The 16,694-nt window shown below is 37.1% G+C and overlaps 1 protein-coding gene across 2 annotated transcripts in view; it reads right to left on the reverse strand.

Moving 5' to 3' along the window:
* LSAMP (limbic system associated membrane protein) overlaps positions 1-16,694 on the reverse strand; it is a 711,567-nt gene that overhangs the window by 631,585 nt on the left and 63,288 nt on the right. The gene's annotated exons all lie outside the window — the stretch shown is intronic.

The following is a 16,694-nucleotide window of genomic DNA, read 5'->3' on the forward strand; positions in this document are numbered from 1 at the left end:
TGGTAAGATAATTGGATCCTTTCATTAGAAGAATCCAAGGTATGAACATAGCCCAATAAGATCCTATATTTTTTGATATGTGTATCTAAGAACTTAAACTAGGGAAATCACAAACCCTGGCATCTTCAATATGTTGATCTATTTGCTAAGTTGGGCATGGAGTATGTGTGTGCTGAATACATCATAAAACCCAAAAAGAGAAATCAGACAGCCATCCATTACAAAGACATGAGGACTTAAATATACCTTATGTTTGTATATCCCTTCTATGGCCTCACTTTCTACCAAGTGTACTTCTTTCTGACTTAAGTCTTTTGATGTCTGAACAGGGTATTTCTTTCCATTTTTTACATGTATTCATTTTCTTACTGTTCCTTTTTATGTCAAATGAAACCCACTGCTTACGAGCAACAGTAATTATTTTCACTTGTCCTCTTATCTTTGTTTCCCCACACATTCCTTTTAGGCCTAATGCCTGTGACTATATGCCATCTAAGAACGTACTGGTCTGTAAGCACAAATGAACATTCTTTTAACCTCAGGATGTGAGTGGCAGGTGAGTAAGTGGGAGCACAATTGCTTCTGGTAAATGCAGGTGGGTGGAAAATGTTAGCTGCCTGATATGTTCTTTTAAATGCTGTAATAATATTTCTGATTTAATTAATAGTGTGAGAAGAGCACTGGTAAAGGCTCAGAGGGATGCCTACAGCATTCAGCCATGCACAAAGAAGGAGGAAAACCTCTCCTGACAGGTTAAAACCATGCTAACACACGGAAAACAGGGCTAAAGGCAATCTGATACTCAACTCCAAAAGAAGAGACTGCCAAGCATGGGCAGAAATCATACGAATTCTTCTGTAAGCCCTTCAAAATACTTTCATTACTATACATGTAGCCTACCTGTATCTCAGAAGACATATTTTTAAACACAGAAAAAGATCGAGTAGGAAGTTGCAACTAATCTTTGTAACTGACAGTGATTATTTGTTTATTGTTCAATAAAACATGCTCAAAGTTAGGTGAAAGTAGTTAGCCTGGTTCTGAATGTACTTTATTAGCTCCCTCTAAAAGAGGACTCATTTGGAAAAGCTGGCTCTAGTCAAATGGGCTTCTTAGCACTCAAATCCAAAGGAAAAACAATGTCTACAGTCACGTTAAACACTTTTAATAGAATTTCCTATCTGTGAGTATGACATGTTGAAGGAACCATTAGTGACTGAATGCTTCATCAAAACAAGCTATAATAGAGGTCAGTTCTTCTATTAATTGTGGAAAAATAACAAAAGCTTGGGCTATCACACACATAAATCAGAATATAAGAAATGCAATTATTCCTAAACAAAAAATTTGCATTAATATTTCTAAGACCTAGGTAATATTTGTATAATTGTATGTATATATACATACACACAAGCATGTATGCATATTATATGTATATACATATATGTGTACATATATATGATTTAACTGAAAAAAATCACCTAAGGTTGGCTATAAATTTACCCTATATAAAATTTCAAAAACAAGCAGCATTTTAAAAGATGAAACATAAATTCATGGCCAACTAGAATTTTCTCTCCTTAGAAAAAAAAAGCTTATATTTAATAAATCTAAGTAGCTATGAGATTTAACAACAACAACAAAATCTAGAATATAAAGTAATCTGTGCTAATGGAAGTATATAGGTAGTGTTTAAGGGCAAATTCAAGAATGATATTTAATATCCAATGTGTAAAATTTAGCCTAAAATTTTAAAGAAGAAATAATTTTATTATGTAGCACTGAAATTCATAGCTTTTCCACAGGCATAAGAACAAAGTTAGAAAAAAGAAGGCAGATCCTATCATATGAAGGCTTTCACATGGAGGTTGTGAGGAATACAATAATAAAGACAGAACCTTTGCCTACAAAGACCTTACAACCTACAGGCTGAGGCAGATGGATGTAGCAAACAGTTTTAATAAATGTCTGGATGTGATACACAGAGAGCAGTCAGAAGAAAAATATTATTTACAACACTAGCTGCAGTCTGAGCCAAAGGATAGGAGCATTCATTCCCATGAGAGATTTACTCTTATCTTCTGGAAAACCTCTTTCTGGAATTCATTGGTTGTACTCCCTCTCCCCACCTTGGTAGGTCTATCAAAAAAAAGGGACATCAAGAAGTAATGAAGAACTGGGATGTGGGCTTGCCCTCTAGCAGCTCTAGAATGCACAATTGTTTTAGGAAGTGGTACAGGAATCTAGAGAAGACTGAGAGAAAAATGGTCACATGCAGAACATAAAGGTATTCTGGAATCTTAGGGGAAATACATTTTGTTATGGGTTGAATTGTTATAATTGTCTAGTCAATAAGTCATGTCCAGCTCTTTTGCTGTGACCCCATGGACTGTAGCCCTCCAGGCTCCTCTGTCCACAGGATTCTCCAGGCAAGAATACTGGAGTGGGTTGCCATTTCCTAGTGCCACCCAAAATTCACAAGTTGAAGTCCCAACCCCTTGTATCTCAGACTGGTTTTTGGAAATGCATGCATGTGTGCTAAGTTGCTTCAGTCATGTCCAACTCATTGCAACCCTGTGGACCACAGCCTGCCAGGCTCCTCTGTCCATGGGATTCTCCAGGCAAGAATACTGGAGTGGACCGACATGCCCTCCTTCTTTCATAATTAAAAAAGTATTTTACACACATTTTTAAAGAAAATGAATGCACTAAGTTTAGCAAATTCATAAAACACTAAAAATGAAAATAGTAAATATAAAGACCCCTAGTTCCACCATTTAATGCAGAACACTACTAAACATTTACTATTTTTTCTTGTGTGGATTTTTGCGTGTGTGTGTGTGTGCACACAAGTCTGCTTTTGTGTTATACTGTGAATATCAGAATATACATAAAGTGTTGTATCTTTCCTTTTTACTCTTCTTTTTTTTCAATAAAAATCACTTTTTGTTATTTATGATAAAACCACTGCTTAAGGGTAGATTTCACGTGAGATGCCTGTAAGTCATTCTATTAACTTTTAGAGTTGAAGAATATTACATCATCCTGAAATTAAGAATTGAGAAGAAACTGAGTAAAATCAACAATTTATTTTGAGAACATTCTAAATTATTACTTTAGTAACTGAACCCTCTAGTGTTTTGAGGATTAAAATCACAACACATTTTCTATACACTAAAGTCTTATTTTTTATAAAAACACTTCAACATGTATACATTCATGTGAACTTTTATCATTTGTGACTACTTTCTTTGTAGGATAACTATTGTATATATTTTTTATTATGTATAAATTTTACATTTTTATAATTTTATCTGATGCAACAATACATTAAGTTCATTAATGTTCAGGGAGTTTTGCTGCCAATATAGCAAGATTTACTCTTCAGAACTTTAGAATAATTAGAACAAAGTTTGCCAACAAACTTTTAAAACATAAGTAGGAGAGGTGTGGTCATTAAATGTTCTGTGTCTTATCAATTCCTTACAAAGAATACTCCAAATTCTACAATCATAAAAAGGTAAAATACCCACTGTGTGGATTAGTTTTAAATATTGATGATAAACTACTCTTGAATTTCATTACCTATTCCTCTAATGTAAAAATCTTGTGTTTCTCATTTTAGATAAAATGTGTGATGAAGAAGAATTCTTCTTTCTTGTTACAATGACAAAATATTTTCTCTTCATAGACCACACCAGAGCTTGACCTGATGTTTCAAAAACAAAAGACAAAAGAAACAGCAACAACAGCACTTCTTACATTAGGAGTCTGTAATGGGATTGGAGTTTTATCCTTGAAACTACATAAACACTTTATGAAAATCATAGTTTAATTTTTGTTATTAATGGTACTTGGGTTCATGCTAGTAAAGAACATTTCTTTACTATCAGTCAATCCATCTTTAAGCATTTATTCTTAACACAGTTCTTAATTTAACCAGAGCAATGCTTTGATTTATACATTCAGATATCTCCAGATTAGGTATTTTTACTGATGCCAAAACAAAACTTTTAGGAAATTAAAGATGGGGAAAACATTACAAAGATGTCCCTGTGAGGTCAATTAGCACCTATTAATATTTATGTAACCCATCACTTAATGCCAAATCGATCTTCCTAAAATACTTTTCATCAATTAGTTCCATAACCTCTCAACAGATATTTTAACATAAAACCCAACTCTTTAGCTCTATATTTTAAGACAGCCATCAACATAATTCATCTTCTTTACTAGAACTATTTCTAAGAAAACAATTTCAAGCATTTCACCTGTATCCATCCTTTCTTCACCCTACCAGTTCAAATACTATTTCCTCTATCACATACAGACTCGCTGTCAAATGTATTGGCCACCGCGCTACTTTTTGTTCAAAGTCATAGCCCAACCACCTCTTTTATTTTCACGATTTTCATGACTGCTAGTAAAATTTAACTTCTGAAGAACCCTTTATTCTCTATAAAGAATACATGTACCTGTAACACTTGAACACACATATACATACAATATATATATATATTAGAAAAACAGCATTAGCCTCCTTTAACCAATACAGTAACAGAGAATACAGTTGGCTTGAAAATAACTTGCTAATTGGGGGACCAGAATTAGAGCCAGCAACTCAATTTAGCACATCTCTCTGAGTGTATTATGCTCTAGGTATCAACACTACTTGCTCTTCTACTCCAGACCCTAGAAAGTAGAACCATGACCAGGTTTCTATTCTGAGAGGTGGGGGTGAGGGTTAAACTTTGGAGTGCCTTTCTGAGAATGTTTGTTCTGTCTAGGGCCTAAAACCAACCAGAGCTATCCCTCCCAATCACAGTGCCCAACTAAATGTCCTGAAGGGCACCAAGTCTTATCACTATAGAGTCAACCTGAGGTTCTATGACCAGGCTCAGCTCCAGGTGAGTGGTCTGGTTAGTGAATTGCTCCTGGTGGCTGATATGGTATTTCCTTCAAGAGACATATGTGATTAAACTGCCAGAATGCTGCTGATTCACTAATTTGGGGAACTTTTCATAGTCACATGATAGATAGAGGCCTCTATAAAAATATTTTCTTGTTATCCACTTACCCTCTGGGTGCGTTTTTTTTTCATGGGTTTAAAGAAGAATGAGAAGAGGTTATAATAGTGAAGAGAATAATTTAATTCTGTACATTTGCAGTGGATTTTAAAATTCATAATATTTGATACTCAGAACTTAAGTAATTAATTCAACAAATATTTATTGAGGGTCCTCTGTTTAGGCACTTAATTTGATGCCAAGGATTCTTAGACATACAAGATAGTCGGTATCTTTGATGTCTTGAAACTCGCAGTCTAGCAGTATAGACAAAAATTTAACTATAGAAATAAATAATCATTGTATAAAACTACAATAATGTTGACTTGAGAACTCCCTGAAATCTCTCAATTAGAAAACCATTTCACCTAGTCTGTATGGTAGATATGGCCATAAGATAATTAAATGATTTACATTAACAGCTGATTGAATTGAATTTGACAAAGTTAAATTAACCTTGGTCAAGGTCACATAATATGTAGATGGCAGAATTAAAACACGTAACACAAGTTATGTTTGGCCTGTTCTTTTTCTATTAGTAATTGCATAGAGCAAGAAAAAGTGAGTCCTACCAGATTTAAATGAGTTCATTCTTATTGAAAAGAGCATTTGTGTGTTTGCAGGAATTTCAAATGTTGTTATTATACAAGGTAGACTTTAAAGATGTAAAAGTCACCATCAATGAAAAATTCAATTGTATTACTGACTATAAGTTTAATTTCTATAGTAATTGATCAATGATATATCCTTATATGTTCTCATACACAGAAATAAAACAGTCTGCTGGAGCAGAAAGTGACTGGGTGGCCAAAGCTACCTGAGAAGCTGAGAAAGACAAGGAGAACCCAGACACAGAGATCCAGGGATGGCCATTTCAATAAGTGAGTACAGCTAGTCTGAGTCATGTAAAATAAAGTATATGTTATTGGAAATGACAAAAAGGCCAGATCATGTGTGGCCTTTGTAGGCTGAGGCGGGAATTTAGATTTTATCTTAAAAGCTATGGGAAGACTGTGATGAGTACTAAGAGAAATGGCATGGTATAACAAACTTTCAGATGATTGTTCAGATCAAGTGGGTATGTGGAATAGAAATGAAAGTTCATACAACTGGAAATGATACTTAAGAATCCTCTAAAGAAAGTCATAAGATATTGGAGGGAAAAAAAAAACTGACCATGAGTAGATGCCATAAGAATCAGCACAATCAAAATGATTTATGATACACAGAAGAACCAAGGTGAGAAGAAATATTTTTGACAAGCAAAGAAAAGGGTTATACATAGATAACCTGAAGCAATGTCATAATCTGGGTTAATGTATAGGCAAATATAGGATTAAAAGAGAAAAACCTAATCATCCTCATAAACTCACAAGCCTTCTGTGTTTAGAATTTCTGATTCAGCAATTATATAGTCACTGACTTTCCTATGTGTAAGACTCTATATACTTGGAGCCTTTTTAGGGCACCACCATACACTTTTTATAATAGCAAGACTTAGCTGAGAACAAGGACTTTAGATGAGCAACTGATTCCACCTCATGAATCTTCTTATTGGTAAAATGGGGTCATCAATAGCATCATACTCCTAGGTTGCTCCTAGGGTTACTATGGGTAAAAAAAGATAAGCAATATAAAGTGCTAAGCATAGTACTGCTGCTGCTACTGCTGCTGCTAAGTCGCTTCAGTCGTGTCCGACTCTGTGCGACCCCAGAGACAGCAGCCCACCAGGCTCCCCCATCCCTGGGATTCTCCAGGCAAGAACATTGGAGTGGGTTGCCATACCCTTTTCCAATGCATGAAAGTGAAAAGTGAAAGTGAAGTTGCTCAGTGGTGTCTGACTCTTAACGACCCCGTGGACTGCAGCCTACCAGGCTCCTCCATCCATGGGATTTTCCAGGCAAGAGTGCTGGAGTGGGGTGCCATTGCCTTCTCCGAGCATAGTACTAAAACCACATGAAATTACAGTTAGCTATTATCATTATCTATATGTCAGATTAAAGTTATAGAATCTATGATTATTAAAATCAATGTTTCTTATACTTTGGTTGGCATATAATTGATGTATACCTCATTAACTGGTATTATCTAAGATTAATTATAGATTCATGTAATTATACCTTATATTTCCTTTACCTTTGTGCTTTTGCCTATCTTAATTGTCTTTGCTAAGTTGATGAATAAAGAAAAAATCACAGTCTCTACCCTACTGGACCCTCCTGAAAACCAATTTAAACAGCCATGATGTATGCTATATTCTTCCATGCTCCTATTAACCTGTATACCCATTAAGGGGGTCATGTTTACAAAGTGGGGATCACAGTATATAAATGACTCTGTGACTCAGCAACACATTGTGGACGTTCTTCTGCATTAATAGATTCAGATCCAACTCATTCCTATCACAGATTGCAAAATATTTCATAATACGAATATACATATCAACTTCAAGCATTCTTCTATTGATTGATTTTTAGATTGCTTATAGCTTTATTTTTTGTTTGCTTTTATCTCTTACAACTATGATTATAGTTGGACTTATATTCTTACAATGGATAGGTTCAATGCATCAAAATCAGAATGCTAAATCAAAGGTTGCTTCCTACTTATATTCTTCGTTGTACAAAGATATAATACAGGTACAATTGATCTGAATTTGGACAAAATGGACTTAGGTTTTTAGTCTTTATTAGCACTCTTATGGAAAAGTATGCTTGCTTTATTTTAAAGGAAATATTTACTCCCATTTTGTTTCCATCACCTTTTTGGTGTCATTAGATTTCAATGTGAAAAGGATATTAAAATGTTGCTGGGTTCTTTCATATAAAGCATTTCCTTTGGTCTCTCCCTACTAAGGATTCTCTTTGGCAAATGTACAAGTTCTCTGGGTCACTGGGAATACCTGATGAAACAGGTATTAAGTACTTGACATATTCAGCACTGCGTGTTTGTACATGTACACATACGCATGCATGCATTATACATGTATGAAGAACCGTGTATTTTGGTTGCCTCTTGACTAACTTTTCACAGGCAGTATTGTATAGGAGAACAAAGTGAATACAATTGGTCATTACTGAAAATGAAGAAAATATTAGTATTATAAAGGTCATATTCTTCATCATGTCTTACAATAATATATTTTTCCCCCTAAGAAGCCATTGTTGAAGTTAATATGGGAAAAAAAAGGAGAGAAAAAAAAAAGATTCACTCTGCAATATTCAATTTTAGCACTACTTTTCAGAAACACATCACTTGTATAAACTGGAGATGCCTTGAACAATGAGCTATACTGGGAGGCCAAGAAGCTTTTGACAGAATTTGAAGATCTGCTATTTAAGATTTCACATTGCTTATTGGAAAATATATTCTTTGTAAGAAATGGGTCTTGTTTTTGGTTGACTACCACAGAGATCACCTCTTAGATGCCAATTTAATGAATCTTGATGTCCCTGAATGAGCACCTGAATGTAAGCATCAGTGTTCCCCTTGGCCTAAGTGTCTCAGGATTTAGGACTGTCTCAGTCTCAGGGCTACACAATATGCGCAGGACTCTAAGGCGGGGGGTGGTGAACTATGACCCAAGGGCCAAATCTCGCCCATGGTCTGTTTTTTTAAACTCTTCAGGAAAAAATTGTTTTTCATTTGTAAAAGGTTGCAATTAAAGAAAAGAAAGAATATGTGACATGTGGCCTACAGAATCTAAAATACTTACTCTATCCTTTTATAGAACAAGTTTGCTGACATTTGCTCTAAGGTAATGTTTAAATATTTTTTAATTTTTAAAAATATCTCCAAATTTGCTGTTTGTTACAGCTTTTGCCTCTTTGGAGAGTAAAAAGTGCACTCTTTCTCAATTTAACTTGAAGGTGAAAAAGGATATAGTGCCTTACTATGCTGAGTTACATTTGCTGAGAAAGTAAATACACACACACACACACACACACACACACACACAAGGACAGTCTTGAAGGAAAGATTGCTTTAAAAGGTAAACATGCATTATGCAAGTTCACTTTGACTATAAATGTTATTAATCTCCTTTTGCCTGCTTCCCATCAACAAAGAAGGGATAGTTATTAGCTGCTCCAACTATCTCACAGGGATGTTAAAACTGAGATGAGAAGAGATCTGAGCTCATCACTAGATGCTGTACTGATCCATGGCACTGCTATGATGATACACTGTTTAAGAGATTATTAGTGAAACATTATTCCACAAGAATAACTATCCTAGGAGAAAGTTTGGAGGTGGCAGTGTCACCTTGCTATGTAGTTGGGAGCATGTTTTCACTGAAACACTCCCAAGTATCTGAAAGTTCTATTTTCTCCTTCCTCCGCTAAGTCTCTATAGTAGGTAAACTCCATTTCCTGTGCCATTGATTACTAGTAGATATCTGGCTTACTTACATGTCTCATGGTTCAAAAATGAGTCATCACAGTGAAAAGTTAAAAAAAAAAAATGATGCCATGGACACACAGAGGAGACATACAAGGGAAATCCAGAATGCTATGATTTTAAAGCTAAAAGGACATTGTCATCATTTACCTAATTCCTTTATTGTGGCTTATCCGGTTCCTTAATTCCTACAAACAGACACAGAGAAATGAAATGGCTTGCCTTTATGGTAGAACCAGGATTAGATGTTGAGGCTCTTGCATTCTCATCCAGTATTTTTTGCAACAAAAGGAAAAGGAAATAGGAAGAAAAGATGAAACATGGAGCTTGGGAAAGAAGATGATAGAAAAATATAAATACATATTTTAAAGTATAGAGAAAATGTCATGTAGGATCTTTATGTGAGGACAAATATTAACAGAAAGAAAGACTCAAAGTAGGTGATAAACTGGCAATGTATGTTCTTGTTCACCAATGCCAGGATCATCCCAGTGAATCTGGGCCAAAATGCTATGACAATAATTAACTCCGGTACTTTGACAGATCATTATGAAAACATTAGCAGGGCATTAGTGAGAATCACCCATTTTTCACACATTGATTACATGCCACAGTTGGCTCATTAGGGTATTGGTGCCTAATAGCTGCACTCTAACTAGCACTTTCCTCCTTCAACTGAGATCTACATATGCTAAGCTCAAACCAAGTCATGTAAAGGGACTTTGTTAAATAAGTACAAATCCATTTCACTTCTGGTTAATCAAACCAGAGAATTATTTGGCTCATCTCTGCTTAGCAATGCACTGTAATCTTCCACCTTCCTCTTTAAAGTGATGCATCATGTGTTTTGAGGCCAAAACCCAGTAGCACCATCCTCCATACTCTATCTGCTTACTTCCTAGGCTGCTGCTGCTGTCCCAGGTCTCAATTCAGGACGAGATTGCCTCTCACTTTATTGTCATTATTCCCAGGTATAGTCCTATATTTCATCCATCTCAGTCATCAGTTGTCTTGACTCATGGAACCACTAAATCAGTTGTCCTCAGCAGCCTGTACATTAGAATCACCTGGAAAGATTTCAAGGAAATACTGACGTATGATCCACATCTCAGCCCAAATGACTCAGAATTTCTGGAAGTAGGACCTCAGCATCTGTGTTTGCTTATTTGTGTTAGGCTCACAAGATGAGTCTGATGCACAGTCAGGGTTGGTAGTGACTGCATTTTCAAATATATATTTAGATTCATTAACCTGGAGGAACAGGTGACATGGGATATACAGAGGGATAAAGTTAACAAATCAGCTGGATGATTCCCAATATTGATGACAGATGGTGCATTGTTCTCAGTACATGTGAACAATATAAAATTCCTAAGCAGAGAAAAGTTAACTTTGAGGGGGCGTTTTGTGATTTTTTTTCCCCCTTTTCTTGCATAGCACCACCTGTCCACCCACACAAAAAACACATTTATTTCTGAGTCATATATTTTAGAAGGTGCAATCCTCTCACACAATTTTAAAGTGATTATCTTTGGCTAATTTGAAGAAGTCCAGCATGCCTACCCAGGGCAAAGCTCCCTCTCCTCTCCCTTTCCTTCCCTTCACTTTCAAAAGCTGTATGTCAAAACAAAATTGACTAGAATACGCAAAATGAATTATTGAGATGCTTGGAGCTAAGCAGTCTCCGAGGCTGGCTGGAGTATAGGACAAGCAGGAATATGTATAAGTCATTGAGCTGCACTCAGTAACAGGGTCACAACTTGGATCCTGTTATTTCCATGCAAAACTCAAGAAGGAGGAATACTACAAGATAAAATCAAAGAGAAAGAAGATGAGGAGGAAATACTCTGCTTATGTGTCTCTCTCTCTCTCTCACTAAGAGTCTAAAAAGGAAGAGTGAAATTAGGTAAAACTGAAATGAGCTGCACAACTTTGGCCAAGATATTTCCTATCTTATGGATTCAGTTTCCATATCTACTGCACGAGAAAATTGATTAAAATTCTTCTGATCCTCAGGTGTTATGATTCTATGAGAAAACTTCTTAGAGTCCCAAATAGTAGGGGGCACATAGCTGCCTTCAGCAATGTAAGGTAGATCTTTGGCATTGCAGGATTTTTTTTTTTTAGTCCCAACTACATGAGAGGACTCTTAAAGGTACAAGAAATAAAATAAAATGTGACCTGTTGAGGGTCAAGTTGAATCTCAAGTCCAGAGAGGCTGTGCTGTAGGCAAGCTGTAAGCCAATCCAGCCTGAACATCAAAGTGTGTTTGTATGTGCGTTTGCTGTCTGACTCTGTGATTCCATGGACTGTAGCCCACGAGGCTCCTCTGTCCATGGAATTCTCCAGACAAGAATAGTAGAGTGGGTTGCCATGCCCTCCTCCAGGGGATCTTCCCAATCCAGGGATCAACCCTTCATAGGGCCAAACTACTCATCTCTGCAAACTTAAAGATTCACCAGGATCTCAGGCTCTTCTCTCACCATTATTAAGGACTCTTGTAAATCTTTTTACAGAAATGCCTTTACTTAATATATTTGACTATTTTAAGATATCTATCCTGTCCAATTATCATGTGAGGCAGAATGGAGTAAGTAAAAGATAATGAATGCCTTGGGAACTGTTTGGGGTATGTATTGGTTTTCTAGTGCTGCTGTAGCAGAGTTTTTAACTTAAACAACACAAGTTTTCTTTCTCACAGTTCTGGAGGCTAAAACTCTGCTATCTAGGTGCTGGCAGCGCTGGCTTCTATGAGGGCTGTGAGGAAGGATCTGTTCCAGGCCTCTCTCCTTGGCTTGACCATGGCCATCTTCTCCCTGTACTTTCATATCACCCTCCCTATGTATCCAGGTTTCCTTTCTAAGGATAACACTCATATGGATTAGAACCTACCCTAATGACCACATTTTAACTTGATTATCTCGATAACCTATCTCCAAATAAGGTCACATTCTGAAGAACTATTTTGTTTTGTTTTGTTTGGGCGGGGGGTGTGGAACACAATTTAGCCCACAGCAACAAGTGTTTTATATAGGCAAAGAAAGTCTTAGCAGTGGGTGATTTTAGTCAGTGTGTGTACATTGATCTTATTGAAATGTGAAGTACAGAAATCAAGTAAGGAACATTTATTATTATTGATATTAATACTACTATAAATAGATACCAATTACTGAGTACTTACCATAGGATTACCTTACATATATCATTTTATTTAACCCTCAAAAGAATTTTGTGAAATTTTTAATATGATATTTCTCATTTTACAGATAAGGAAACAAACTCTGGGAGAGCCCCAGGATCACATGGTCAAAAAGCAGCAGACGTGGGTGTATAATTCAGATTTGCCTGAGTACGCTAAAGCTCCAGCACACAGGAAGAGCCAATGACACAGTGGTTGGTTAGTGTGGCACAGTGGTAAGATAGTAAAAGGATTATCAGAGAGATTTTTTTCTAGTAAGTCTTTTATTAGCCACAGAATTAATTTCCCTAGTGTTCTGTTCTAATAAAAAATATTATCATGATTTTACATCTCTTACCTCCTAAGTTCTACAGCCTTGAGCAGACACTCAAGGTAACCCACCATCTGGTCTACAACCCACATTGCCACTCTTCATGCCCACTCACCCGCCACAGGTATTCCAGTACAGTCATATGGCATGCATTCTTTTTCACTTCCTCTAAAATGCCATCTTCCAGCCTGGAGCCTCCAGCTAATGGGATCAGAGAAATATTAGTGGGAGAAGTAATATTTACACTGAATCTTGAAAGCTGACTAGAATATTGACAGGTGGAAGCTGAACCTTTGGAGGAAGGAGGTGGACATCTAAGAAGAATAGGTATGAAAAAGGTGTCATAGCACAACAAATGTTGCAGAAGCATCAAGAAAAGATGTCAGGTCACTTGACTAAGAAATTAAGACGTCATTAGAAAGATGCATACACTGACTTTGTTTTTCAGAGTTTCAAGTAATCTTCTGGTCAATTCACCTGAAGGTAGAGATGGGACAATGTTGACTATTTCTTCATTTAGCTATTGATTCTCAATTACTTTTGCCATTTTATGGCTCTGGACAATTTACACCAACAACCATCTCTATCACCTAAAAGGCATATTATTTTGCAATTGGCTGGATCTAACAAAAGGACTTTTCTACTTTTATAAATCTTTTTAAAGATGAAAATAAGGGCTCTTTTACTAGATGCCAAGGGAGGGCTTAGAGAAGAGAAGGCAGATAGAATACACACACACACACACACACACACACACACACACACACGCATACATGTGTGTGTGGTGGCCCAGCAATCTGGGAAAGGTTCTAATTTTCAGCTTCACTGTCTTCTTTCTCTGTTCCCAATCTCCAATAATCAAAATAAAGAGACAGATGAATACAAAATTTTCTTTTGAAGATAATGCCAAAATGATTTGGCAAAAGACAACTATAGGTCTTTCACCAGCTTTAATGTTCACCAGAACCAAAGTTCTGAAAGTTCCGAGCGCAAGCATATTTGAAGGTAAATCAAGGTTGTCAGCAGTCATTTTTTCAAAAAGATAAGCCTAGTAGAAAACACAAAGAAGAAATAGGAAGCCAGGCCACAGAAAGAAGAGGTGCTCTTGTGAATTTCCAGGAAGGGTTGCTAGGCAATAGCCAGAGGAGCCAGTCAAGGGACCCAAGTTCTTATTGCAGATGTTACATTCCAGTCTTGCAGAGATGGGGAAGAGAGTTTCAACTGTCAAACAGGATGCTGAGACTTCTCTCCTGACCTCGGGCCAAGACAATCTGCTTTTTAACTGGAGGCAACTGTAATCTATTCTGTGAACAGATGGCATAGGGAAAAAAATGAAAACACAGGCTCTCTCGTTTCTATTCCAAAACCAGCCAACTTCCAGCTGTGGTAAGATAGGCAAGGGATGACAGAGGTCCTGTTGGGTGGGGAAAAGTTGTGTAAAGAGCATAAAACATACTTTCTAACATAAAAGAAGGATGACAGGCAGAGAGGCCTGCTTTGGTTACAGTGATGCTGGATAAATTCACATTGTAGTCACTTTTATATCAATTATACTTCTTACCTCTTCTAGATCATCCATAATTTCTGTCTTTAAAACAGGCCTGTGTCTTGTTCAGAGTCTACATTCTTTGTCCTTCTGAATATAACAAAGCATTGTTCATTATTATTTATTTTTCATTTTCTCTTCACATTAGACTATTGAAAGCCACAAACTGTATTGCTAAAGTTTGGCCATATGATTTACAAACGTATGACAGGGTCACAGAAAAGACTTCAGCAAGAGGATACCCTTCCCTTGACATAATCAGTGAAAACACACAAGCAAGAGTGAATGTTCATGCTCCTGGAATGTGCAGTGATGGGATAAGGTCAACTGTGCATGTGATCTGCGTATAGATTTTTGTGTTGATAGTCTCCTGACTTCTCAACCTAGAAAGTGTTGATCATCAAAAGCACTACTAAGTCTATGAAAATTTAGCTTAAAGTTCTAAAAATAGAATTTCAGGACTAATATTAACTCTAATTACTTAGGGAAGAGTGTGGAGGTTTTGACCCCAAGCAGCAAGCATTACCACAGCAGATTATTACTGCTGAACCCTGCCTAAACAAAAAGGTGATAGTTTTAGTTAAAACATTATTCAATATAAAAAAGAACAAATATCCACTGATGTGAATTCAACAGATAGAGATTTTTACACTAGGTAGGAACTTGGACATGATTACTTCAAAAGAATCCTCCAAGTCAAAAATTCCATGTGTCTCCTAATATTCAATTTTTTTAATATACATTGAGTTCCAATCAGAAACATTTCCTGATGCTGTGTGTTAGTCACTTAGTCGTATCCAACTCTTTGCAACCCCATGGTCTGTCCATGGAATTCTCTAGGCAATAATGCTGGAGCGGGTTGCCATTCCCTTCTCCAGGAGATCCTCCTGATCCTGGGATCGAACTAGGGTCTTCGGTATTGCAGGCAGATTTTTTTTTTACCACCTGAGCTACCAGGGAAGCCACTGATACTACCACATACCAAACGTGGATCAGGGTTCTACGTTTTCAAAGATAAATAAAAATGTGGATAACATAACCTAAGTAAGCAGTTATACAAATTAAAAGTTACAATATAGGATATGTCCTGTGCTAGAGACTAAAGGTGCTACAGTTTTATGATGAAATAAGTATCTATTCCTTCAGATTCCGTTAAAGAAGACATCACAAAGAAGGTAAAGCTTTAGTAGGGTTTTCAAGGATGGGGCAAGAATTTGTCAGCCAGTCAAAGAGAGGAGGTGAGTTAAGGGCACTCCAGAGAAGGAAAATCATGTACAAAGACAAGGAAACATGAAACAGCATGGTGCTTTTCAGATAATGAGGCAGTTCTCTAAAGTTGGAAGGGAACAGGGGAGGAAAATGGGGAAAAAAAAGCAAGGAATGTACTAAGAAATAAGGGCGATATCCATATTTTGTAGGCAACAGTGCTATCCTCTCTGAAGTACATTCTATCAGTGCTCTGCCCATATTGCTTCACATCCCCTACCATTTTCATGAATATTGTCTCCAAATGAGGTGCACTTAGAACAGCCAGTACCTGAGGACTTTTGTCAGTGGGTTGTCCTCAGGCTGCTAGAGGTTTTGTTTTGGTTTTGCCTAAATATATAGAATTCTTGAAATGCTCAGGAATTTCTGTCCCCACGCCAATAAAGCCATTAACCAATGATTCCAGGGTGCTGGAATATAAATATTCAGGCCTCTTGCTATAGTCAGGACAGCTTGGAGGTATGCCTTACCCACCGTGGGATTTGGCATTATACTGCATTCTCACTTGCGATTCTTCCCCTCCAAAACCCAGTCTCCTACTCCACCACTGGTTTATCTGTGAACATTTCCTGGTAAGTCACTTTGACACAATTCCTCATTTCAGGCAATGGCAACCCACTCCAGTACTCTTGCCTGGAAAATCCCATGGACAGAGGAGCCTGGTGGGCTGCAGTCCATGGGGTTGCTAAGAGTCGAACACTACTGAGTGACTTCACTTTCACTTTTCACTTTCATGCATTGGAGAAGGAAATGGCAACCCACTCCAGTGTTCTTGCCTGGAGAATCCCAGGGACGGCGGAGCCTGGTGGGCTGCCGTCTGTGGGGTTGCACAGAGTCAGACACGACTGAAGCACAGCAGCAGCCTAAGATAAACCCACTCCAGTGTTCTTGCCTGGAGAATCCCAAGGA

The sequence above is a fragment of the Bos mutus genome, chromosome 1 (genome assembly GCF_027580195.1).
Source record: "Bos mutus isolate GX-2022 chromosome 1, NWIPB_WYAK_1.1, whole genome shotgun sequence".
Classification (NCBI taxonomy): Eukaryota; Metazoa; Chordata; class Mammalia; order Artiodactyla; family Bovidae; genus Bos; species Bos mutus.